The sequence below is a fragment of the Panthera uncia genome, chromosome B1 (assembly GCF_023721935.1).
Source record: "Panthera uncia isolate 11264 chromosome B1, Puncia_PCG_1.0, whole genome shotgun sequence".
Lineage (NCBI taxonomy): Eukaryota > Metazoa > Chordata > Mammalia > Carnivora > Felidae > Panthera > Panthera uncia.
The window spans coordinates 117,839,133-117,864,970 of record NC_064811.1 but is presented as its reverse complement, the minus strand read 5'-3'; the positions used below and the strand labels follow the sequence as shown (position 1 = coordinate 117,864,970).

The following is a 25,838-nucleotide window of genomic DNA, read 5'->3' as shown; positions in this document are numbered from 1 at the left end:
TGTTAGATATTCCAAAGAACTTCCAGTTGGGCATCCATATTTCATAGAGAAAGAAATTGGGTCACCAAGAAATCAAGTGACTTGCTCTGAACATCAAAATTATGAAGGAATTGATACTCATTTCCATAAAGAATGTGAAGGTGCTATTCAGAGTTATAGTGAACATTGAAGCACTCATCACCCCAGCTGACAGCTCAGAGCTGAGTCTCTTCCCAGAAATGTGCCCCCAGTGGAAGGGAACCACCTGGGACAAAGTCACAACACCTCCCTGTAGGGGACTGGCCTCCTTCCCTGGAGTTGGAATATCCCTAAAGGGCCATCCCAGCTTGAGAGCACTCACTCTCCATGGGACCAGTTGGCTGAGACCTCTGTGCAACTGTATCACAGTTCACCTTCTCCCTCTGTCTACCTTACTTCTATCAGCACTCACTTCCATCAAGTGCCATTCCTGAGAACATGCCCCAGTAGGTCTCTTGCATGTACATTTCTAGCTCAGAGTCTGACTCCCAGGGAACTCAACCTACAAAAACAGTCTATTCTACTACTTGAGAAAAGCGAAGCCTGGGAAACACTTGGATTACATTGACATAAATTACTGTGGGATTTTCTTTAATTCAACAAGGTGCACTATGGATCCCCAATGAATATCCACAGTTAACCGAAAGTTATTTAGCCAGAGAACCCTCTATTTATATTGAACATCTTCTCAGACTGTTTATGGAATCTCCTCTGGGAAACATGAAGGCAATTCACTCTAGCTCACATTAGAATATGATTGCTAAAGTTACTATTGTCAATATGTCCTGTAATAGCAAAAGACTGGGAACGACCTAAAAGTCCACAGAAGACTGCTTAAATAAATTATGATGTATACATATAATGGAATATTGTGCATCCATAGGAAAAAATGAGAAGGTCTTTAAGTGCTAGTATGAAAAAGTATCCAAGGTGTATTATTTTAAGTGCAAGAAACAAGGTTACTCAACAGTGCATATCTGTTTTTTAAAAAAGAATTAAACACGTTTGTGTTTCCTCGTGTATGCACAAAATATTTATAAAGGTATGAACTAAGAAACGCTACCAGTAGTTGTTTCTATAAAAGGGAATTAAAAGCAGCTTGGTACCCTCTGAATTTGAAACCACAGGAATGGATTACCTTTTGAAAAAAATAAAATATTAAAAATTAAAAACAAAACACTGCCAAGTATTAAATAGCAGGTATTTAAAAACTTTGTCGAAGCATATGAAGACACTCTCGAAAAAAAATGTGTAATATCACTAAAAAGTTACTCAGATTATGAGCTCCTTGAAGACAGGAACTATATCTTTTTATTCATTTATTCGTAATGCCCAAAACCTAGCAGAAGACCTGAAGCAGAGAAGGCAGTCAATAATTTGTTTTTTAATCCTGTTGCTTCCATACAGCAACAGATTTAAAACAGCCTTTTCTTTCTTTTTTTAATATTAAACTTTGTTGGGTTTTCGGGGTTTTTTTTTTTTGGTTTTTTTTTTTTTTTGGTTTTGTCTTTTAATGTAGGATGCAGGGGGCACCTGGGTGGTTCAGTGGGTTAAGCATCCAACTCTTGGTTTTGGCTCAGGTCATGATCCCAAGGTTCATGAGTTCAAGCCCTAGTTGGGCTCTGCAGCTGGCAGTGTGGAGTAAGTTTGCGATTCTCTCTCTTCCCCTTTCTCTCTGCCCCTCCCCCACACATGCTGTCTCTGTCTCTCTCAAAATAAATACACAAATTTTTTAAAAAATGTAGGATCCGGGGAAACTCTACAAATGGGGAAAGAATACCACATTCTTTTACTCCTGCCTTGGTTTTTCTATTAGCCTATAGTCAGCAACACCTAAAAAGTATCTGGAGTTATGCTGTCCAATACAGCAGCCGCTAACCATATGTGGCTATTTAAACATAAATGCAAATTTGAAAACACAAAGCTAACAGTTCACTTCCTCAGTGGAGCTAGCCACATTTCAAGTGCTCAAAAGCCACACATGGTTTGTGGTTACCATATTGGACACAGCAGCTAGAGAACACATGCACCACGGCAGAAACCTCGTTTGGATGGCACTGATGCAGGTAGAGCAGACACTTTGGTTTCAGTCCCATCTAGATTGAATTCCAGCTCAGCTACTTACTAACAATAAGGTTTGGAGGAGATGAATTCATCTCCAAGGGCCTCAGGAAATGATACTGTCTACCCTCCCCGGGTCACGGTAAGGGTCAAGTGAGCTCATTCACCAAAACCTACATAGAACAGTCTCTGACACACAGGGAGCCCTTGAAAATGTGACCTCTTAGTGATTATCACCCCCATGAATGTGACCCCCCTCACCATGAACCAGTCCTCATATCACTCACAATTAGGCTGTTCCGTCACTCCCATAGGTCCCACGGAGAAGGGAGCCATTAGCACCCTTGCCGTCTAGTTCAGTGTTATTAAAGCACCAGTTTACAGTGAGTACAACTTACACTGATTCCTCCTCCAGGAAAGACTCGTTGTGAAAAACCTGTCAGGTGAACTAATGTGTGCTACTGATGGGGTGAAGTTACATTCTGGCGCAAGCCCTTTCTTGGGTCAAATCCTGGAGACAAACATGTTCGTACTGTGGATTTCAATGGTCTAGGTGGATAGGTTTTTAAAATTCTCACAAAGAAGACAGCTGTCACACTTTGCCATGAAAAGGGCGACATGTAGTACAGCAAAATTGAAGGGGCAGAGGCAGCTGGGTCAGTCAAGGTGAGGTTTTTATAGCTGACTAATGTGAACTAAGTTTTAGAGAACATAAATCATGATGAGAGAAGAGATAAGGGAGAAGAATGGCAAAGGAACAATACCAAGAGAAAGGAAAGAGAAAGGAGAGAAGACTTATAGCTTTAGGCCTTCAAAAATAAAGAAATACTTTCCTTTTATCCCAGAGGCCAGGCCATTCCCTTGTTCACTTGTGGCTTCCAACAACAGAAAACCAGACAGACTTGAATCTACTGGTGGCCAGTTTGGGCCTCTTTAGCACTACCATCTTCATATAATAGAAATATTAAATATATATAATTCTAAACTAAATATATACATATAATTTTATTATATATATACATGTATATATATATACATACGTATATATACACATATATATACATACGTATATATACATACATATATATACATACAAATATACATATATATACATACAATATATACATATAATTACATACATGATCCTTCAAACATTTGCAGGTAAAGATAAATGAGCCAAGGGGCACCCGGGTGGCTCAGTCAGTTAAGCCTCCAATTTCAGCTCAGGTCACGATCTCACGGTCTGTGGGTTCAAGTCCCGTGTTGGGCTCTGTGCTGACAGCCCAAAGCCTGGAGCCTGCTTCAGATTTCTGTGTCTCCTTCTATCTCCTGCCCTTCCCCACTCATGCTCTGTCTCTGTCTCTGTCTCTTTCTCTCTCAAAAATAAATAACATTAAAAAAAAAAAAGATAAATGGACCAAAAAAAAAAAAAAGAAAAAGAAAAAACACCCAAAAAGTGCCCACGTGTGTGTGTTTTAAATGAATGTTCTTGTTTTGAATTCTTCAGGTATTTATATAAAAAGACCTATATAAAAATTAATCTTCATCATAAAAATAAGTCAATTATTACTAACCAATTCTCTAGGACTGCTACTATAGATAATTGTTTAACTATTAAAGTGTATGTTGTGATTTACAACGGCCATAATGGCACCAGTTTCTATATGATTGCTCAGTGTTGCCACAGAAGACATACCTTATCTGCTGCAGCATGAAATGCTGTATGACAATTTATAATGATCCACACTTCTTCTTACCTGCTGATAATAACCTATCAGGGAAAACGACAGCTTAATTATATAGCATATCTCCTACTGGCAAATAACTGGATTTGAACATTTCTATGGCTTCTCACAAATCCCTTACAGAAGCCAAGAGGAACGATTACCACGATCCTCAGAAATAACACTAATAATTAAGTAAAAAAAAAAAAAAAAAAACCTAAGGCAAAGTGGATCTTTTATTAAATACAGATGAACTTTAGCCCACATAATCCCTCAGTCCTCTGTCTCCAGACAGCTTTACCAGAGCTGGCTGTCATCCTTCTAATGTTCTATTTTTCTTGCTTATTAGGCCTTTGGTATCTTCCATTCCAAATAGTTGGCTTATTATGAGATGCATCAAGTGATTTACTCAGAGCATTAGATCTCTGAATCAACACAGTGGCCACGAATTGGCTGTTGGAGTCCCAAATGTCTTATTCCTAAAGCACTGCTTGCTGAGCTCCTTCCTGACAAGAAAACTAAACTTCTCAAGTCTCCACAGCAAAGCAGTAGGTGCTTATAAAACTGATGAGAAGCAGACTGTCTCTATTAATAAAAGTTATTTGCGATTGGGAGAGTGCTTGGACTCTTGAGTTCCAGGGTGGTCCATGTCATGGCTGGCCAGAGAACTCGGCTATCTTTTACAGAGATACTGGTTCCCTCCTCTCCACCAGGGCTCAGTGAAATTACCCCAGACATCGTGAACCCAGATTAGGGCATTTCATCAGTTTTAGTTCTTTATCTCTTCTTTCCTTGGTCTCACTAAATATTCTTATTCACATAGTAGTTACCAAACTACTACTACGACCAGATTGCCCTTCCTTTATCCTTTCTAATCTTTGCTTTTCATTCTTCTCTGCTTTTTTAGCACTTCTTCCACACTCCTCAGCTTTTGTGCAGAGAAAAATGGGCTACACAGACATCATCAAACACGTTGTGTGCCCCATTCCTTCTATGGGATTACCCATTTGTTACAGTGTTTAAAATTCTAACCCTTTCTGTTGGGTGTATTTGTACAGAATGCTCCAAATGGCTGTATTTTTGTAGTCTAAAATGTCACATTTCTTTTGAAGTTGCTTTTTTCCCCCTCAGAGGTGGTTATGGAAAGGTAAAATAGGCGGCTTGCTTCTTTGACCAGAGCCATTCCTACGACAAAGACTGTCCTATTAACTTAAATGACCAAATTACTAATGAGAAGATTTCTGACAAACGTGAAATGGGAACAAATGAAACTTCAAAGCCTTGTAGAACGTATCATCTAGGATAGAAAACAGCACAGAAAATTATCTCCATTCAGTTATAGAACATAGTCCTCCAGGCAACTACCATTAAATGTGTCACTCCATGTGCTGGGACCACGGACATTCATTTCTATAGACATAGAATTTCTCTCTTTGGACTTGTGTAAACAATAGCAGTGGCATTCACCACCTTTTCTTTTACTAGACTCTATGGAGACTACCATGTTTACAATCTATTCATCACTAGAAAATTACAATTTCCAAAACTATGGTTCATGTAACATTGAGACTGAAGGCTCCTTGATAAAATTTGGAGCCTCCCTCATCTTACCAAAACGATGGAATGGACTGAAAGCTTAGAGAATTGAACTCTGGTCCTGGTTGTCTTTAGACAGCTATGTGACCTTAGCAAGGTACTTCATGTCTTTTAACCTCAGTTTCTTTATCTTTAAAATAAAGAAACTAGACTGGAAGGTGTCCAAAGTTCTCCCCAGTGTTGAAGTGCACCTATTAAGGTCACAGGTAGCTTACGAGCATATGGTCAAATTTATCCATATTATGTTCATCGTTTGTACTGTCAGGTTTGATGCCTGAGGGAATTCCTCTGCTCTAATCACCTTAGTTCTCCAGAAGAGAACAAAAGTGCAGAGAAACTAAACATAGTATCCAGGCTTACACAAAGAGGTAAAGTTGGGGTTTGCCACGTGTCCTGGATTTCCTGGATTTCATTTGTCATTAGTAGTTCATTCAGCTAACAGGAAGCACAAGGCGTGTGAGCTATCATTGTGCTTCCTCTCCACATTACCTTCAATTTCAAACCAGGTCTTCTTATCCCTAAAACCAAGAGTTATAAAATGCTTGGGGCTCACAATCCCGTATGTCTTGATTATAACTAAAGGGCAGTATTAGCGGAATTTGAATTGTTTTAATTTCATGCCTTAAATCTAATGATCCTATACCAGCATGACCAGCAAAATGCTGCTATAATCCAATTTACTTCACTCTACTTATTTCCAAATAGCTACTTTCTAGGTCTGAACAACTAAAGTAAACATGTCATCCGTAACAACTCTGTGTCATCCTAACCCACGGTAGCCCAGCTGACATCTACCTTGGAAGAATGGGAAGATGGAAGTTTCATAATCTCCTTTACCCTGTGGCTAAGCCACCACACTCTTGCTTTTACCCTGGGATTCCTGGGATCTTTTCCCAACGTGGTTTGATAATAACAATCATAAATACCATCATACATTTACATATCTATTTTTTGGAAGAATCACTTGGGAAAAAGGAGAGCAATTAATCCTAGGAAGTTCCTAGTTAAATGAAGAACCAGCAAGAGCAGCTAGCTTTGTATTTGGAAATACACCCTGTAGGTTCCAGAGAAACAAGATAGTTTGTAGAATGCCAATATATGCTCAGGAGCTAATTCCAAATCTATAAAAATCCCTTGGGAGAGAGAAGGATCTGTTTGGCAGACCAGACTTGGATAGTTGGGGGCCAGAAGCAGAGGATAAGATGAGGAAGAAGGTTGTAGTTGTTGTACCCCCTTCCCTCCTTATCTTCCCTGAAAGGTAGGATTAGGTGATCTTGTTTTACTGCACATGTTAAACTTGACTGGCATTTTCTGGTTGGACCTGGATTCTGGTAGGACCTCAGAACCTAGAAAATTGGCAACATAACTGCATGAACCCATACCCTGGGTCCAAGTAATTGCTCTTCCCATCATTGCTACAAGACAGAGGGGTACCTCCAGTAAGACACTGGGAAAGATCCTTGACAAACAAGGTACTGGAACTGGAGAGTCACGGAACTGTTAAATCCAGAGTGCAACAGTATACCCTTCAACCTGGAGAGTATCCCACACCAACGCATTTGGAGGACATAAGCTAGAGCCAAGGGTTTTGTCTCCTGGCTGATGATAATGCTAGCCATGATGATCCCAATCTAGGAAAGAGAAGTTTACAGGGAAGAATATATAGTGTGGTCTCTATAAAAGAGAGATAAAACTTAAAAAAATTTATGCCAGATGGGAAAAGCCTAATGAAACAGATAAAACAAGAATTAAAAAAAAATGTTTTGTAGAATGTAAGAAGGATTTTGGAAATATGAATCTGGAGCAAGAAATATGAAGAAATAAGTGGGTATAATAAATATAAAAAAGCCACAAGTCATAAAGTAGAGAATTAAGTAGATAGCCTGAGTGTCGGAAACAATACTGCTGGAAAGTGGCAGAATGAGCTACACAGTTAGATCGGGCAATATCCTGGAAGCCATTAGTAAGTAAAAATTAGCTAGGGGAAAAAAAAAAAAAAAGGAAGAGTGAAGTGTACATGGAGGATGAAAGTAGGAAATTCAACTCTGTCTACTTGCAGTCTGAAAAATAAGACAACAAATAAAAAGATAATAATCAAGATTTTTCCAAAATTCTAAACATCAGACCTCAAAATAAAGAAGATAACAGAATAGCAAAGAAAATAACTTAAAAACACATCCCACTCCTAGTTAGGGATATTTTAGTAGCATTCACAAAGATTTAAGACCTCCAAAGAAGACACACAAATGGCCAACAGACACATTAAAAGATGCTCAACATCACTGATCATCAGGGAATGCAAATCAAAACCACAATGGGTATCAACTCACACCTGTCAGAATGGCTAAAATAAAAAATACAAGAAACAGCAAGCGTTGGCAAGGATGTAGAGAAAAAGGAACTCCCATGTACTGTTGGTGAGAATGCAAACAGATAGAGCCACAGTGGAAAACAGTACAGAAGTTCTTTAAAAAATTAAAAATAGAATTACCATATGATGCAATAATTCTACTACTGGGTATTTACCCAAATAGCACAAAAACACTAATTTGGAAAGATATACGCACCCCTATATTTACTGCAGCGTTATTTACAATAGCCAAATTATGGAAGCAACCCGAGTCCATTTATATAGATGAATGGATAAAGAAGATGTGGTATATTTACAACGGAATATTACTCAGCCGTAAAAAAGAATGAAATCTTCCATTTGCAACAATATAGATGGATCTAGAGAGTATAATGCTAAGTAAAATATGTCAGTCAAAGAAAGATAAATACCATTTGATTTCACTCATAGGTGGAGTTTAAGAAACAAAACAAAGAAAAAAGAGACAAACAAACAAACAAAAAAACAGACTCTTAACTATAGAGAACAAACAGATGGCTACCAGAGGGGAGGTAGGTGGGGAGATTGCTGAAACAGGCGAAGAGGATTAAGTGTACATTTACCATGATAAGCACTGAGTCATATATAGAACTATTGAATCATTATACTGTACATTGGAAACTAATACAGCACTGTATATTAACTACACTGGAATTAAAAAAAAAAAAAAAATTCACGCCAAAGAGAAACTTCAACAATATTCATTAGAGTGAAAACAGACAAAGGTCACAGTGACATCAGGCTTCTTGAAAGAAACAACAGATACAAGAAGATAATGGAGCAGAGTCCCCACAATGCTGAAGAAAAATAGGGGTGCCCAAGTGGCTCAGTCAGTTAAGTGCCCGACTTCGGCTCATGTCATGATTGCAGGGTTTGTGAGTTCCAGCCCCGCATCAGGTTCTGTGCTGACAGCTCGGAGTCTGGAGCTTGCTTCTCATTCTGTGTCTACCCCTATTTCTGCCCCTCCCCCACTCATGGTCTGTCTCTCTCTGTCTCTCAAAAATGAATAAGCATTAAAAAAAAATTTTTTTAAATGCTGAAGAAAACTAACCTTGTACCTAGAATTAAGTATCTGGGCAAGCCATTATTTACATCTGGGAAAAATTAGTATATTCACAGGCACATAAGACCTCAGAAAAATTCGCCCTTTGCAGCCTGTTTGAAGTAATTTTCGGAGGAAGCAAAATGATATAGGAAGTAAAGGTAAGTAAAAATTTGACATTTACTATTGTTTAAATAAAGCAAAACTTACAAAGCACTTAGAATACTGCTTACACATTAAGTACTCAGTAAAAATAAGCAGCTGTTATCTTTGTTTTTTTATTTACTTTGTTTTTTTTTATTTATTCTATTTACTCTGCTCAATAGTTGCACTCTTACTGACACTGTCATCATTCTCCAAAACTAAAGAAAATGCTTTTTTAGCATAGTTCTGTATTAAGTATGATGTTTACTAGAGATTATTTTGCAAATATCATTCATTCATTTACCCATTTGGAAGATCCCATTTAATCTTACGAAACTCATACTCAAAAGTTTGATAAAACTTTTTCTGCATGCATCCATTAGGATTATATTAATAGGGTTTCTAATATTGGACCATCCATACGATCTATAGGTAAATTCCATTTGATTAAGATAAGAGTGTCTCCTGGCAGGGGCAGTAGCACTGTGTTTTACGTTAGCTAATATTTTATTTAATATTAAAAAATGCTGCTGAGGCTTTGTTACTCCGACAGTCTTGATGAACTTGCTTATTAGTTTTCATAGCTGGTTAATTTTCATGGCTTTCATTTATAAATAAAGATAATTTTACCTCCTCCCTTTTAATCTTCATGCCTCTTCTTAGTTCTTCCAGTGAGGTAGCAGACTAGGTGAAGGGTACAGGCTCTGGAGACAGACTTAACTGAGGACCTTGGGCACAGGGTCTTGGTGCCTCTGAGTCATCTGAAGAGTAGCTGGAAAAGCACCTCCGGTAGTTTATGAGGGTTCCACAAGTTAAAGTGCTTGGCACATGGCCAACAATAAATGTTAGCTATTGAAATATTTACTGAATAAAGTTAAGAACAAGAGATACCTAATCCAATCTTGGAAATTTAGGAAAATATCCTCAAAAAAAACAATACCAAACTGAGACCTCTGGACCAGGTGGGTGAATCAGGAGAAAGGGGAGAGGGAAAAGAATGGATGGAATAATGCACTCTGGAGGGGAGACACACATATCCACATGCTTAGTGATGACAGAAAACATGTTTAGAGAATGGACAGCTGTTTAGTACAACCATACATGGATGACCCAGCTATTCATATACCAATATTCATTTCTCCAGTAGATAACAAGTTCCTGAAAGGAATCATGTTCAGTTCAGCTTTTTATCCCTCAGAGCACTTGGCACTGAGCCATGCACTGAGAAAATGTTCAATAAATATTTGTATTTTTAGGAAGGTTTATGGTCCGTTGTTCATCGGCCTGATTGACAACCATAGCATGGAAGCCAATACTTTATAAACTGCAGAGGCTGAGAGTAATGCATCTTGAATTAAGAAAGGTCAAAGTTTAGAGGAGAAATACCTCAATATCAATCTAAATGAGCCATCATAAAACCACACGTCTGAAGTTTTAGACGTCCTTCACGAAATAATGAAAAGAGGATCTTGCTTCCCAGGAGTAGAGTCTAAAGGTATACGATATAGATCCTTAAAATGTTGCCATTTGGGGTTACTGCAAATTTTCAAGTGACATCATAAAGCTGTTATAACTATATATTTGTTTCCTAGGATTCTTGGGAAAAGGAGCACTAAATAAGTTAAATATTAACCATCCTAATATTTTTACAAAAATTTTCTCATCTTTTTTGTACTTGGAAATCATTTTTTTTTCAAAATATTTGGCAAAAAAAAATTAAGAAAGTTAAAAAAAATTTTATTTGAAGAAATTTAGAGAATAGGGTGTATCTTGTTTCATTTCATTTGTTGAAGCATTTGCTTTGCACTTATAAAATTACTCCCTCAATAAAAACGGTCACAAAATATTAAACAGCCCCTCCCTTTCTTTGTTTTAGTTCTAAAAAGGTTCATTCTAATCTATAAAGTTCATAAGCATCATCCTAAAAATGAATGTAAGGATTTTATCAGTAGCCTGGCCCAAATTAGATCCTTGGGAAATTCTATTTCCCCTCCTGACCTTGACAATAAGGAGTCTGCTGGGAGTGGTTTTCCAACAGCTCTGTGATGATCACTGGTGAGGTATTTCTAGTCAAATCTGGTCAAACGCCTTTTCTCAAAAACTTACTATCACTTGACCCCTCAGCAATATGTGATAGATTATTATTTTTAATTTTTTAATGTTTATTTTTGGGAGAGAGACAGACAGACCACAAGTGGGGGAGGGGCAGAGAGAGAGGGAGACAAAGAATCTGAAGCAGGCTCCAGGTTCTGAGCTGTCAGCACAGAGCCCGACGTGGGGCTCAACTCAGGGACCGTGAGATCACGACCTGAGCCGAAGTCGGACGCTTAACTGACTGAGCCACCCAGGCCCCCCTGTGATAGATTATTGACAAGAAAAATAACATTATTAAAGGTTTACTATGTGCCCATTTTTATTGAGGGAGTAATTTTATAAATACGGTGTTTCCCAAACTCCAGCCCTTCCAACTCCATGATCACAGTTCTTGTCATCCTTTGTCCCATCTTCATCATTTATTCAAGAGGAGAGTCAATACAAACACAAGTCAATAATGATAAAATGTCGCAGATACAATTAGAGAGCTATCCATCGGGAGAGGACAGAACAAAGGAGAAAATGTAGTCAATATTTCCGGGGGGGAGGAGGTGGCTAGAGGGGAAGTAATGTTGGGGTTTTGCCTGAAGAATTTCGCAGAGAAAGTGACTCTTTAAAGACTGGCATATTTACAAAATGAACTCACAGCTACAGAAAATAGATTGGTGGTTGCCAGAAGCAGGGGCTTGGTGGGTGGGTGAAATGGATACAAGGCGTCAAAAGGTACAAGCTTCCCGTTATAAAATAAACATGCCATGGGAATGCAATGTACAGCCTGGTGACTACAGTTAATGACACTATACTGCCTGTCTGAAAGTTTCTAAGAGGGTAAGCCTCTCTTGCATGGGAGTTTGGAAGTAGTCGGGGGGGGGGGGGGGGCGCAGGGACATTCAATTCAGTCCATAACAGTTACCTTTCCAAAAACTGAAAAAAATCTGAACTCCAAACACATCTGACCCTAAGAGTTTGGGATAAAGTACTATAAACCTTAGTTTATAGTTATAGGTACATGGAAAAGAGTTTAAGCACAGTGCTGGTGGGAGTGCCACAGGAAGTACATGGGTTAGGGAAAACCTCACTGCAAATGGGATATTGAACTAAACCAGTGAAGTAAGGGAGTGGGCTATATCTGAGATAACAGCAGTCTAAGAAGGGGAACAGCAAGTTCAAAGACTCTTAGATAAAAGCAGTGCAGTATGGGTGCTGAGTAGAAAGAGTTTATTTTTGTGAATGGTGTGACAATAAATTTCATATATTGAAAAAAAAAAAGAAAGACTGTCAGTGTGACTGAAACAGTGAGCTAAAGGAATAGTAGAATAGTAGAGGAGGTAACAGAGATACAAATCACTTAGGGCCTTACTGACCATTGTAATGGAATTTGGCTTTTAGAGAAGTGAGATGAGAAGGCAATAGTGGTTTTGAATAGAGTAGCATGACCTAATTAATGTTTTAACAGAATCACAATGAGGGTACCTGGGTGGCTCAGTAGGTTAAGCATCAGACTTAGGCTCCAGTCATTATCTCACAATTCTTGAGTTCAGGCCCCACATCGGGCTTTCTGCTGTCAGCACGGAGCCTGTTTCAGATCTTCTGTCTCTCTCTCTCTCTCTCTGCACCTCCCCCTCTCATGCTCTCCCTCTCTCAAAAATAAATAGACTAAAAATAAAATCACAGCTGATAATCTCCAAAGATGGATGCTGTCATCACTGCCTTCCTTTCGTGAACAAGCATGACAAGTTACCCAGCAAGAGGCAGAGTCTGTGTCCTCTCCCACTGAATCTGGGATGGGCTTCTGACTGTTTCATTCTGACCGATGAAGCAAACATAAAGTATGGGAATTCCGTACCCAGGCCTTAAGAGGATTTGCAGCTCCCACTTCCTCTTTTATGGCCCTGGACACTATGGAAGGAGTCTGACAACCCTGAGACTATCATGCCAGAAGAAGGCCCAATCTCGCCATGTGAAAAGGCCAAGTGGAAGAGAATGAAGGAACCCAGCCAACAGCCAGATTCAATGTCTTGAACCATCTCCAATAGTCCTTGGACAAATGGAGTCAAATCAACTGAGACCACAGACATTGTGGAGTAGAGACAAGTCATTGTCACTGTGTCCTGTCCAAATTTCTAAACTCAAAACCTTGAACAAATAAAATGGTTCTAAATTTTGGAGTTTATTGTATAGCAATGAAAACCTGACACTAAAATTGGGATGAGACCGGGTGATGTGTAGACACCTGAAGAGTATCAAGGACACAGTGAAGGCCAGAAAGGCATTGATGAACTTCTTCCTGGAGGCCAGACAGAGGCAACTCATATTACGTAGTGGCAGAATGTTTGGCAACACTGCAACAATATGGAAGAATGAAAACATACCTCATGAGCTGGTGGGCCTACCTAAGGAGATTTCTGAATGTGATAACTGGCTTCATTCAGCTGCCTAGAATTAATTACGGGAAGAGAAAGATGAACTGAAGTGTTCAAGTAGAAGTTAGAGGGAATCATTCAACACAGGACTTGCTAGGTTAGAAAATAAAACTTTTTGGGGCGCCTGGGTGGCTCAGTCGGTTAAGCATCCGACTTCGGCTCAGGTCATGATCTTGCGGTCCGTGAGTTCGAGCCCCGCATCGGGCTCTGTGTTGACAGCTCAGAGCCTGGAGCCTGTTTCAGATTCTGTGTCTCCCTCTCTCTCTCTGACCCTCCCCCATTCATGCTATCTCTCCCTGTCTCAAAAATAAATAAATATTTAAAAAAAGAAAATTAAAAAAAAAAAAAAAGAAAATTAAACTTTTTGTCATTCTTGCCTCTCCAGACAGCAGAAGATGCTCAAAGAAAGAAGCAGTCTTAGGACAAAGTTCAAAGCCAAGTATTAGTACAATGTGCTCTCAGGTTAAAGATCAAATCAAGCATGTGGCTGGAAGATGCCTCATTAAGACCTCACATTAAGGCAGAGCCTCAGAGACTCAGCAGGACAAAGGACTTCTTTTTTTTTTTTTTTAACACTTATTTTTTATTTTTGTGTGAGACACAGAGACAGAAACAGAGCGCAAGGTGGGGGAGGGGCAGAGAGAGATGGAGAGACACAGAATCCGAAGCAGGTTCCAGGCTCTGAGCTGCCAGCACAGAGCCTGACGTGGGGCTCAAACCCACGAACCACAAGATCATGACCTGAGCCAAAGTCTGACGCTTAACTGACTGAGACACCCAGATGCTCTCCAAAGGGTTTCTAAAACAGTAAGGGTCTCTCCTACAGCATTCGGATTTGCAGCCGAAGTAAAGAGGAGCCTGTCGTAAAAGTCTTGGGTACATAAGTTTTCCATAATGGAATGCACCTCAATAAAATGTATAGGAAGGCCTCAAGGTTTATGAGAAAATTGTACTAAAATAACTCACCACCAGGTAAACGAAAAGGAGGACACAGAAGATCCCTAGATCCTGAACTCAAAGCTGGAAGCAGTCTACCCAAGTGCTGACAAGAGCTATTTCTCATGGAAAAGGAAGAATGACTCAAAGGAGGGGTCTTCAACTTTCCAGTCAGCCCAGCTGAGGTGCCAGACACAGGAATGAAGAAATCTTCTGGGATGTTTCATCTCCAACAAGCTGAATGTAGCCCAGATTGCAGAATCATGACAAATAACAAATTACTATTTTTCAAGCCAGTGGGTTCTGGGTGTTTCTGTTTATTTATTTTGTGGGTTTGTTTGTTTGTTTAATGCAGGCAGGGCAAATAACAGAAGCATTCTGACTGCTGTGTTGTGTTAAGAACAAGCTGGGGGTGGGGGGAGCAAGTATAGCATCAGGGAGACCAACTCTTGCAATAATACCATAAGGCAGGACAATAGTGGCTTGGACCTAGATGGCAGCTGCAAAGGTGACAAGAAGTCAGATGTGGGATATATTTTGAAAGGACAGCTTAAAGGACTTAGTGGCAGATTAAAATGTGGGGTATGAAAAAAAAAAAAAAAGGAGAACTCCGAGACTGACTAAGAGATTATCCATGCAACTCAAAGAATAGAACGGCCATCAAGTGAGATAAGGGAGACCATGGAAGAAGCAGTTTTGGGGGTTAAGTCAGGAATTCAATGAGTAGGATACATCTACATAGGAATGCAGACTAGACTGTTGTCTAGATGAGTCTGGAGTTCAGGGGGAGGTCATGACTGGAGACACGAATCATCACTCTCGGAAGACACTAACCACCACCAGGAAGGATGCAGTCAGGGAGTGAGTGTACATAGATACAGAAAGGATCCAGTGACTGAGCAGTGGACTCCTCTGTTGAGAGGACAGGGAATAGGAACCAGCAAGCTACTGAAATGGATGATGGGGAGGCAGAGGACAATGAAGAGAGCAGGACTGTCTGGAAGCAAAAATGAAGAACTCAGGTCCTGCTGAAAGAGAACCCAGCCCTAACCACGGATTTAACATGGGGGGGGGGGGTCTGGGTATCTCTAATGATACAGTTTTATGGAGCAGTAGGAATGACAGGCTGCCTGGTTCAAGAGAGAATGAGAAGAGAGAAATTGGAGACAGAAAGTAGAATTGACTTTCAGAGCTTTCCTATAAAATGGAGACCTAAAAACCAGGTGGCGGCTGGAGAGAAACACGAAGCCAAAGAGAGTTGTTTGTTGTTGCTGTTTATGGGAGAAATTACATTCATGGGAAAGACCCATTAGAGAGAGACAAAAATTGATGATAGAGAGAAGGAATGAATTGCTATAGCTATATCCCTTAGCAGATAATAGGAATAAGACTGTACATCTGAAGGACTGCCGTGGATTTCTGGCTCATTTCCTTATCTCTAATTATTTTTTCTTCAATAAATCCTACCCCAGACTAATTTTCCCCAAGTACTGTTTTTATTATAATACTCCAACATTGGTTTTTTGCTATATTTCCTACCTGTTTTACATTCCTCTGATTACTTCTTAGATTGTTGAATGATCTCTCATTGAAGTCGATACAAACCAATCATGTGAACAACCCTTGGCTGGGCTCATACTTTTATGTCTTTATTCAAAATATAACTGTAGAGACACATAACAAGATGAATTTACAGAGACAAAAGCTATTACAGCATATGAGGAGAAATATAAGGAGAAAATAATTCTACCTGGGCAGTAGAAGGGGTTTCAGAAATTGTGGAGATTGGAGGCTTTGAGCAGGAGGCAGGAAGAATGACAAAAAGTGAGCAGGAATAGCAAGGGTGGTCTAGAGTATAGAGAAGTATGTCTAGAACTGCATGGAAGAGGAGCCCAGACTGGGAAGGCTATCTAAGACCCCAAGTAGGGCTAGAACCTATTCCTGCCCCCCAACACTGCTCTCAGTGGGAAGCCTCTGCAGCTGCCAGTTCTTTACCATTCCCCCCCCACCCCACCCCTCGACAAAAACACACACTATTGCTTAAGCACAATGGGCCATGGCAATCCAGAAACCAAGCATAGGGGCAGGGCGGGCAACAGGTTGAACCAGAGCAAACTGAGATCTTCAAAGGGAAGAACAGGCACCCATGGGGAACCCCATAGCTGTCCAAGGTCTGTAAGGGTATAGAGAGTTCTAACGGAACCAATTTCCAGATCCACTATTTACAAAGGGACCCCTTTTTATAAGCAATATGCCTGAAATGTGCTGACGGCAAGCATTTTCTGGCAAGTTCTCCTTTCCCACTTCCCCTTTCATAATTACCCTCCACCCATTTTACCAAAGAAAGGCACATCACTCTCCCATTCAGAATCTTACCATGTGCCTTGCCTCTCCAGGGTGCCAAATAAAGGGGCAATTTGAAAAGCTGGTATTAGAGAAACCTGCCTTAATCAAAGCATTGATATCAACACCACCCAGGTCTACATTTATGATACACATCTTATGATACAATATAGTTTTATGCCTCATAATTACCAAAACTCAAATGAATTACTCTGGTTACCTGTGTACTAATGATCTTTACAATAACATAAAGAATAATTTTAACAAAATTATTTTAAAACTTTTAAACATATACTTTTTGTTGTTGATATGTACAAGGAGAAAATAAGAGGGGAAAATATACTGTAAAGTTTCTACCTATAAAATGTTCAGTTAAAGAATAACTGGGGTCAGTGCTAACAGTGCACAAGGAGTATTTCATTTCTCGAGTTTCTATTAGAAGGTACATGAACGAAATGCCCAGTGAGAGTGAAATGATACAAGGGATCATGGCATGTGCCACAGGGCTGCTTTCCTATGTCACTCTGATGAGTAGAGCCTCCCCCCACCAACCTTACAACCGATCATATTTTCTTGTTGTAGGATCATTTTCAGTTTCAATTCCTCTATTTAACAAAATACGGTCGTCACTCTCCTGATCCCCTCTGCACCCTGTTAGCACTTGGAGAAACCTTAGTATTTGGAAAACAATCAACTATGTATTCTTAGAACATGATCAGCTAACAGGCATTCAGACTTTTTTAATCCATATTTATATAGTCTATATACAAAATATACATGGAGATAGATAGATAGATAGATAGATAGCAGATCTACGTATATTTTGGTCCTTCCAAAGATGACCTGCAAGACACTACTGGACTCTGGAATAAAACACTGAAAAATATATGTATACATATGCCCTGCCTCCAGACATAAAACATATATGAATAACACTGCTGAATTGAAATGAGATCAAACAGCCTCTTATTTATTTTTCATTCCAACATTGAATGTAACTTGAAAAAAAAAGTGAAGTGATAAATAGTAATTAATATAATTACTAATAGTTAATTAGTAAAACTCACCATTAAATAGCTAGTAGTAAATACATCGCAGTACTAGCTAAAACCACACATGTTCTCTCAACGCCCCTATGGAATTTTTCCATTCAATCCATTCAAATAGGAGAGCAGCAAGCACTTAAGCATTGTTCAACCTCAAAAGCCTCACGTGGTAATCTGCAATCATTGAGTAAGTAAATCTAAGAGCTAATACTGAGCTAAGGAAAGAAGCTGGCTTCTTGCCAACTCTCATACCATTGGAGCCTGTGAAAAGGCTTCTTAAATAGTTGACTACACCACCTCGGTTGTGATATAATTGGGAAAGGCTTCTGTTCTGATCTCTCCACGAATCCCACCTTTCTACTTGGATGGATGAATGAATAGTTAGATCGATAGATTCACACACTGATCAATCCACCTGTACCTATGTCATGCTCTATCAGCAAAAACTGATGCAAATTAAACAAATGTTTTCATTCAGGAACCGTAAGAGAAATTTCTCCAAGGAACCAAACACAAATAAATACTCATGCGAATATTATTTGATCATAAGGCTAATCTGCCTGTCTATCTATCTATCTATGTATAATAATATAATAAATGTATAATTAATGAAGTCAATCATGCAAGTACTGTATAAGCAGTATTACTTGAAAACCAACCTTCTATCATAAAACTGCATCAAAATGAAGTAGTAGATAGTTGTCACTGACAAATTGTGGGAAATACTTCTCTGGAAATATCATCCTTCATAAACACCAGTGATCTGAAATCTGTCCAGGTTCAAATCCCAGCTCTACCACTTAACTAGCTCTGTGACTTTGGGAAAGTTATTTAATTACCCTATGCTTCCATTTTCTCGGCTATATAACACAGTCCGTACCACCACCTAAGTTTATCATGATGATTTTTAAAAATACATACATACTCGGAACAATGTCCGGTACATACTAAGAACTCAACAAGTATTAGCTATGATTCATATTATTTCCCATAATTCAAGTTGCTGGCCAAAAGACAGCACTGTCTGTATTATCATTAACTAACCTTCAAAAGAATAGTTATCTAATGAACAAACTTAACAGTCAACTCTAAGAGAGAAATGAAAAAAAGGACAGTTTTCTAAGTTTTAAAATGTTTTAAAAACTATTTGGGGTCCAAGAGACATTTGAAAACCTAATTAGAGTTGTGGATATTTTCTTCAGAAAAATCCACTTACATACAACATTTCAGGGCTTCATTCACATCCTTCCTGAAATCTACTCAGAGCCAGCAAACCTGAGATGGAGAACCTTCTAGGGTTTAAAATCCTTCAATTATCGAACTCTATTCCGATAAACGTTAAACCACAGATTTTCCCCATCCTCCAAAAAACATTATAAACTTGTATTTCATTGACAAATATTGTGTCTTGCAATATAGCTGTTGACATTTATATACAAATCTCATTGATGAAAACAAAATCATCAAATTGTTCTTCTTAAGTCCCCCAATAATCTGCAGTAAAGTTCCAAACTCCAGGACAACAGCTTCAAACCAGGTTCTAGAGTTGCCACTCCAAATCGGCAGAGAATAGTGAACCAAAGTATGGGAAGGAGCATCTGGCTGGCTCAGTCCACAGAGCATGCGACTCTTGATCTCAAGGATGTGACTGCAAGCCCCACATTGGGTGCAGAGCTTACTTAATATATATAGAGAGAGAGAGGGAGAGAGAGAGAGAGAGAGAGATGATAGATAGATAGATAGATAGATAGACAGGCAGACAGGCAGACAAACAATTAAAAATCAAAGTATAGGAACACTGCCTACTAGAGATTCAGGACCAGTGACTAACCTAACTCCTCTGTGTCACTCTGTCACAGAGCAGATGATACTGCAGGAAAAGGCCATTCTGAGTATGACTAAAATTTTGAGAGGAGGAAACAGAGGGAGAGATGTAAGAATGTGACCTTAAAACACAATCACAACAAACCTTTAGAACTTTCTGAGATATCTTAACTTGATTATGTAAAATTTTAAATTCTTCATCGCTTTTTAAGTCTAAGAAGGCTATTGCTTTTCCTTCAGTTCCTTCTTTTATATATCTTTATATAAATAATGATATATTTATATCTTTTATATATCTTTATGCTTTTTCCTTTGTGCCTCCTTCCTCTGTCTACCATGCCCATCACACTGCTTTTCAATAAAAGAACAGTAGTTTAAAATTTGATCCATATTGTACCTTGATGCTTTCAGTGGAATAGTCCACCACACAGCCACTGCACTGCTGAAGGCCACGATCACCCAGACCTTATCTGTTCATTCAATCAAGTCAATAAAACCTTTTTATTTTAGGCACACTGACAAGATGAGGGAGCCCATCAGTTACAGGTAGATGGCATGCCCCTTGCCATAACATTAGAAAGTACTTTTAAAAACATAATGGAAAAATAGCTAGCGAAAACCACTTTACTTCCAGTTCTGAAACTTCTGACACATCCTGTTTAAGAATCTGTTATAAGCATCGTTTAAGAATCCTCTTGCTTTATGGATACGCTGACGTTATCAAAGTCTTCAACGCACGGAATTTCATAGTTCAATTAAAATGAATTGTAAACATTCGCAAAATGCAGTCTCAGTAACAATGGAAAAAAATTAACTGGACTTTCATTTAAATCCATCTTGAATAAGGATTTTACTGCAAGTTTAAGTCTCCTGTGTCTCTTCCAAGTTTCTAATACTGCTTTTCTAAGAGATGAGTGGCTTGATCAAGGCTGGAACTAATAACATAGACCCAGGCCTGAGTGCCCATCAGTAACCATTTCTGCAAGTTCCTCTCCCAAGGACGACAAGTGTCCTCCTGATCAAAGAAGGGGAGGGTGACTTGATTTTGCAAGCAAAGGGAGAGACCCACCCGCAGGGTCCTAGACACATTTGAGCTGACCCGCAAGGAGTGTGGGAGGGGGCAGGGAAGAAGCGGGGAGCTGCGGTACCTTTCTTCGAACTCTCTGAGGTCAGTTAGGTGCAGAACTCAGCGCTCAGTGCTGCCAGACCGCGTCTTCTCCGAAACCGGCAGCCTGGGGCGGGAGGCAGGCGCACGTCCCTCGCTCTCCGCGGGTCAGCTGCGGAGTTAGCGGAGAGGAGACACCGGCGCCGGGCGCTGCCTCCCGCTGACCCGCTGCCTGCAGCACCGAAAGAGCCAAGCGCACGGAGGAGCCGCGCGGGAACCGCAAGCGGACCAGCAATCTGCGTTCCCAATCTGCGTTCCTCTGGGAGCAGAGGATGGCGAGGAGAGCCCACGGGAGGAATAAAGGGTCAGAAGGGGGAAAACCTCTGCACGTAGTGCAACGGAAAACTGAAGTCGCGGTTAAGTGTTCCCCGTGAGAGGGCGGGGCGGCCCGGTCCGCAGCTGGTGGGGGGAAATGGGTAGGTCCGCCCGGAGCTGGGAGAGGCCCGAGGCGTAGACTTTCGGGGAAAATTCCATCGACCTTTCAACCACCACCACCTTCCCCCCCACAGGCGGAGAAGCAGAACTCTGTACCTCCATCGAGTCCCGGCTGTAGGGCTGGGGGGCGGCGAGCGGCGCAGCCGGACGGGAACTGCCACCCGGCTCCCTGCCCTGGCGTTGGGCTTCGACTACAAAGAGCGAGTCAGCTGGGGTTCCCCTGGGCGCCCTGAACCCAGGGAGTCCCAACCCTCAGCGAAAAGAAAAGTGAAAGAGAAAAGAGCAAGGAGCAGAGGGCAAGATAAACATCTTCAGAGGAGGCTGGGGGAGGGGCGGGATGGCCGCAGCCCCTGAAAGACTGCCCAGGTGTTGCAGCTCCACGCCCCCAGGGCTGGGACGCCCCGCAGGTTTCCGCCACTGCCCAGTCCTGGGGCACAGAACCTGGAAGGAGAGCTTGGACGAAGGCAGCGAGCGCCTGCCCCCGATTTCGTCCTTTACTTTCTGGGGCACCTGCAGGGAAAGAGAGAAATCTCAGAGACGGAGACCACCCGCCGCACCCACCCAGCCTAGCTTGGCGCAGGAGGCTTCCGCAGAGAAGCCTGGAGACCTGGGCGCGTGGCGTGCACCCAAGTGGCCCACAGGCGAGGGGAAAACGTGTAGGAGCGAGTTGGGCGACTATTCCAGACCAGCCCCTCAACCCGCGCGGCGCAGGCTGTAAGAAGGAAGCCTCTGAAGTTTTGTTGGAGAGAACGGAGTAAGACACCTGGATGACTAGGGAGTTAGGGTAAACTGGAAGGAATGAGCCAGCCTGTAAATTACTTTTCCAGTCTAGTCTTACACTGCACATGGTCCCATCAAATAGGACCGTGTGAAATGTTATTATAATATTTTACAGTGGAAGGAAGGGACTAGGTTCTCTGAAGCTGAGTGATCTTTATGCTACACAGAGTCATCAGAAAAGACCTCCTGCCCAGTTTTGAAAACACTTTGGAGAAAACCTTGAACACATTTGAATTACCGAAAATCCCTAATAAAAAGTGCTTCCCCAAATTTTCCAGTCATGTCACAGAAAAAAAGGATATGGCTCCTGGAGTTTAATAAACACTTAACCATCTTTCCTTTACAATTGAGTATATGTTTTTAAAAAATAGAAATATATTAGAAGTGACTTAAATATTAAATGTGCATAAAATTCCACGTAAAAAAAAATTCATTTTTATGAAAAAGTTCATCTGCAGATAGTCACTATCAACAAAATAAGTGATATATAAACATGTAAAGACCATTTTAACAATTCAAAAATTTACCATAGTTGTAAATGATAGTTAAAGAAATTGAGCATTCTTTTCTGTCCGAGACAATGTAGTGTTGAATTTTCTTGTAAGAATGCCAAGGATCTCAAATCGAATCAGACTTTTTCATAGCAATTGCTGAAGCTCTAATTTGCAGAATGGGCATTCATTGTGAGAGCAGGCCTGCCATGGGATTGGATTCTGTAACAAAGATGGTGGCCACAAAAGGCGGACACTATGTGTAAACACGAATATGCAGATTAGGAATGGAGAAGCGGATCTGTGTCCTACCGTCAACTTGGACTGAAGCAGAGCTTCTTGGGCTCCTGCGAAGTGGGCTCCTGTCATACGTCCTTCAGCACACTTACGGATGCTGTGTACTCTGCAGCTGGGAGCTGCAATAGATGTCCAGACAGTATGACATCTCATGGCCACACAGAGCCAGATATCATTGCTGCCAGAGGACACCTCCCATCTCAGAACTTGCTGTGATCCGGCTGCCCGGGAGCACTGGAGAAAGCTGCTCTTAGCTAGGGCTTACTAGCCTATGGGCTCCAGCTGCCCACAGGGCTAAGGGGCATCAATGTCCAAAAGCACACTTTGAACATGTGACCACCATGAGCTACTAGAGAGGTTTTCACAATGCTCTGGAAAACTGATGGGGATTTTCTTCATAAACCTGAGTTTTAAAGTATAATCTGAGTACATAAGAATAATAAAACTGGTCTACAAATACTGACCAAGCTAATACATACGAGTTCTAAACCAAGATGGGCTGAATGGGATATAAAGCATTTAGTTACGTTGGGGAGATAAAAAACATAAATAACAATAAAGTGAAATTGAAAATGATTACAGCCATAAAATAGGCTTTGCTCTACTATTTGCCTCCTAAATAGATAGGTCAAATTTGTTTTCTTAATTACAGAAAATAAAACTATTTTGAATTAGTTATAGAAGTGCCTGCAATTCAATGATGGTGGGTTTTCAGCATAGTTTGTTTTTGTTGCACTACACTCAAAGAGAAAAGTCTAATATATGCAACCTGTATTTTTAGTTGCCACAGGCTGTTTGGCAAGATATTGAAAATTCCTCACACCAATGAACAAGTAAATTCCACTGTATAAATTAAAAACAAAGACCAAGACTGATGAAATAATTCGAAACTACCATAATTCATAAAATTATAATGTAGAAAGAAGTAAAAATTAACTAAACCTCATAGAAGTGACCATAATAACCTTTCTTTGAATTTAAATAATTAACAATAAAATCATAGTTCAATACATTTTTAATATCTGATTTTTCTTTCCAAAGGCAATGTTTGCCAATTGGGCAGTTGTCCTTTTATTTTTTAATGTATATTTAAATTTTAGTTAATATACAGTGAAAGACTGGTTTCAGGAGTAGAATTCAGTGATACATCACTTACGTGCAACACCCAGGGCTCCTCACTAGTGCCCTCTTTAATACCCATCACCCATTTTACCTCCCTCACCCACGTACCTCAATCAACCCTCAGTTTGTTCTTTATCCTTGTTTGGTTGTTTGTTTAATTTTTGGACTTTCTCCATAGTTTGGCTATTGTTGATAGTGCTGCTGTAAATATCGCGGTGCACACACCCCTTCGAAACTATATATTTGTATCCTTTGGGTAAATACCGAGTCATACAATTGCTGAATCATAGGGTAGTTCTATTTTTAATTTTTTGAGGAACCTCCATACTGTTCTCCAGAGTGGCTGCACCAGTTTGCATTCCCATCAGTGGTGCAAGAGGGTCCCCCTTTTCCTGCAACTTCACCAACACTTGTTGTTTCTTGTGTTGTTAAATTTAGCCATTCCAACAAGTGTAAAGTGGTATCTCATTGTGGTTTTGATTTGTAGTTGCCTGATAATGAGTGATACTGAGCATCTTTTCATGTGTCTGTTATGTCTGGATGTCTTCTTTGGCAAAGCGTCTATTAATGTTTTCTGCCCATTTGTTAACTGGGTTATTTGTCTTTAAAATAAATTACTAAAAAAATAAACAAAATAAATTACTGGTAAGTGTTTCCTATAGCTTTTGAGACTACATGGCAGTAGTTACCAGTTAGCTCATCTGATTCAGAGTTCAAAGTCCATGATTGTGACCTTATTTATGATCCTAAGAATGAACCACAGGCCAAGAACTAGTTGACCTTTGGGTCTTTTTTTTTTTTTTTTTTCCAATATATAAAATGTATTGTCTAATTGGTTTCCATACAACACCCAGTGCTCATCCCAAAAGGTGCCCTCCTCAATACCCATCACCCACCCTCCCCTCCCTCCCACCCCCCATCAACCCTCAGTTTGTTCTCAGTTTTTAACAGTCTCTTATGCTTTGGCTCTCTCCCACTCTAACCTCTTGTTTTTTTTTTTCCATCCCCTCCCCCATGGGTTTCTGTTAAGTTTCTCAGGATCCACATAAGAGTGAAACCATATGGTATCTGTCTTTCTCTGTACGGCTTATTTCACTTAGCATCACACTCTCCAGTTCCATCCACCTTGCTACAAAGGGCCATATTTCATTCTTTCTCATTGCCACATAGTACTCCATTGTGTATATAAACCACAATTTCTTTATCCATTCATCAGTTGATGGACACTTAGGCTTTTTCCACAATTTGGCTATTGTTGAGAGTGCGGCTATAAACATTGGGGTACAAGTGCCCCTATGCATCAGTACTCCTGTATCCCTTGGGTAAATTCCTAGCAGTGCTATTGCTGGGTCATAGCGTAGGTCTATTTTTAATTTTTTGAGGAACCTCCACACTGTTTTCCAGACTGGCTGCACCAATTTGCATTCCCACCAACAGTGCAAGAGGGTTCCCATTTCTCCACATCCTCTCCAGCATCTATAGTCTCCTGATTTGTGCATTTTGGCCACTCTGACTGGCGTGAGGTGGTATCTGAGTGTGGTTTTGATTTGTATTTCCCTGATGAGGAGCGACGTTGAGCATCTTTTCATGTGCCTGTTGGCCATCCGGATGTCTTCTTTTTTTTAAATTTTTTTTTTATTTTTTTTTAATGTTTTATTTATTTTTGAGACAGGGAGAGACAGAGCATGAACAGGGGAGGGTCAGAGAGAGGGAGACACAGAATCTGAAACAGGCTCCAGGCTCTGAGCTGTCAGCACAGAGCCCGACGCGGGGCTCGAACTCACAGACCGCGAGATCATGACCTGAGCCGAAGTCGGCCGCTTAACCGACTGAGCCACCCAGGCGCCCCCATCCGGATATCTTCTTTAGAGAAGTGTCTATTCATGTTTTCTGCCCATTTCTTCACTG

The 25,838-nt window shown here is 40.3% G+C and overlaps 1 protein-coding gene across 1 annotated transcript in view; it reads right to left on the bottom strand.

The window, feature by feature from the left end:
* The window catches only part of IL15 (interleukin 15), a 79,884-nt gene extending 58,041 nt beyond the window's left edge, over positions 1-21,843 (bottom strand). The window contains exon 1 of the mRNA XM_049632215.1: positions 21,337-21,843. The gene's annotated coding sequence lies outside the window, so the exon portion shown is untranslated. The remainder of the gene's footprint in view (positions 1-21,336) is intronic.
* Positions 21,844-25,838: the final 3,995 nt, after the last annotated feature.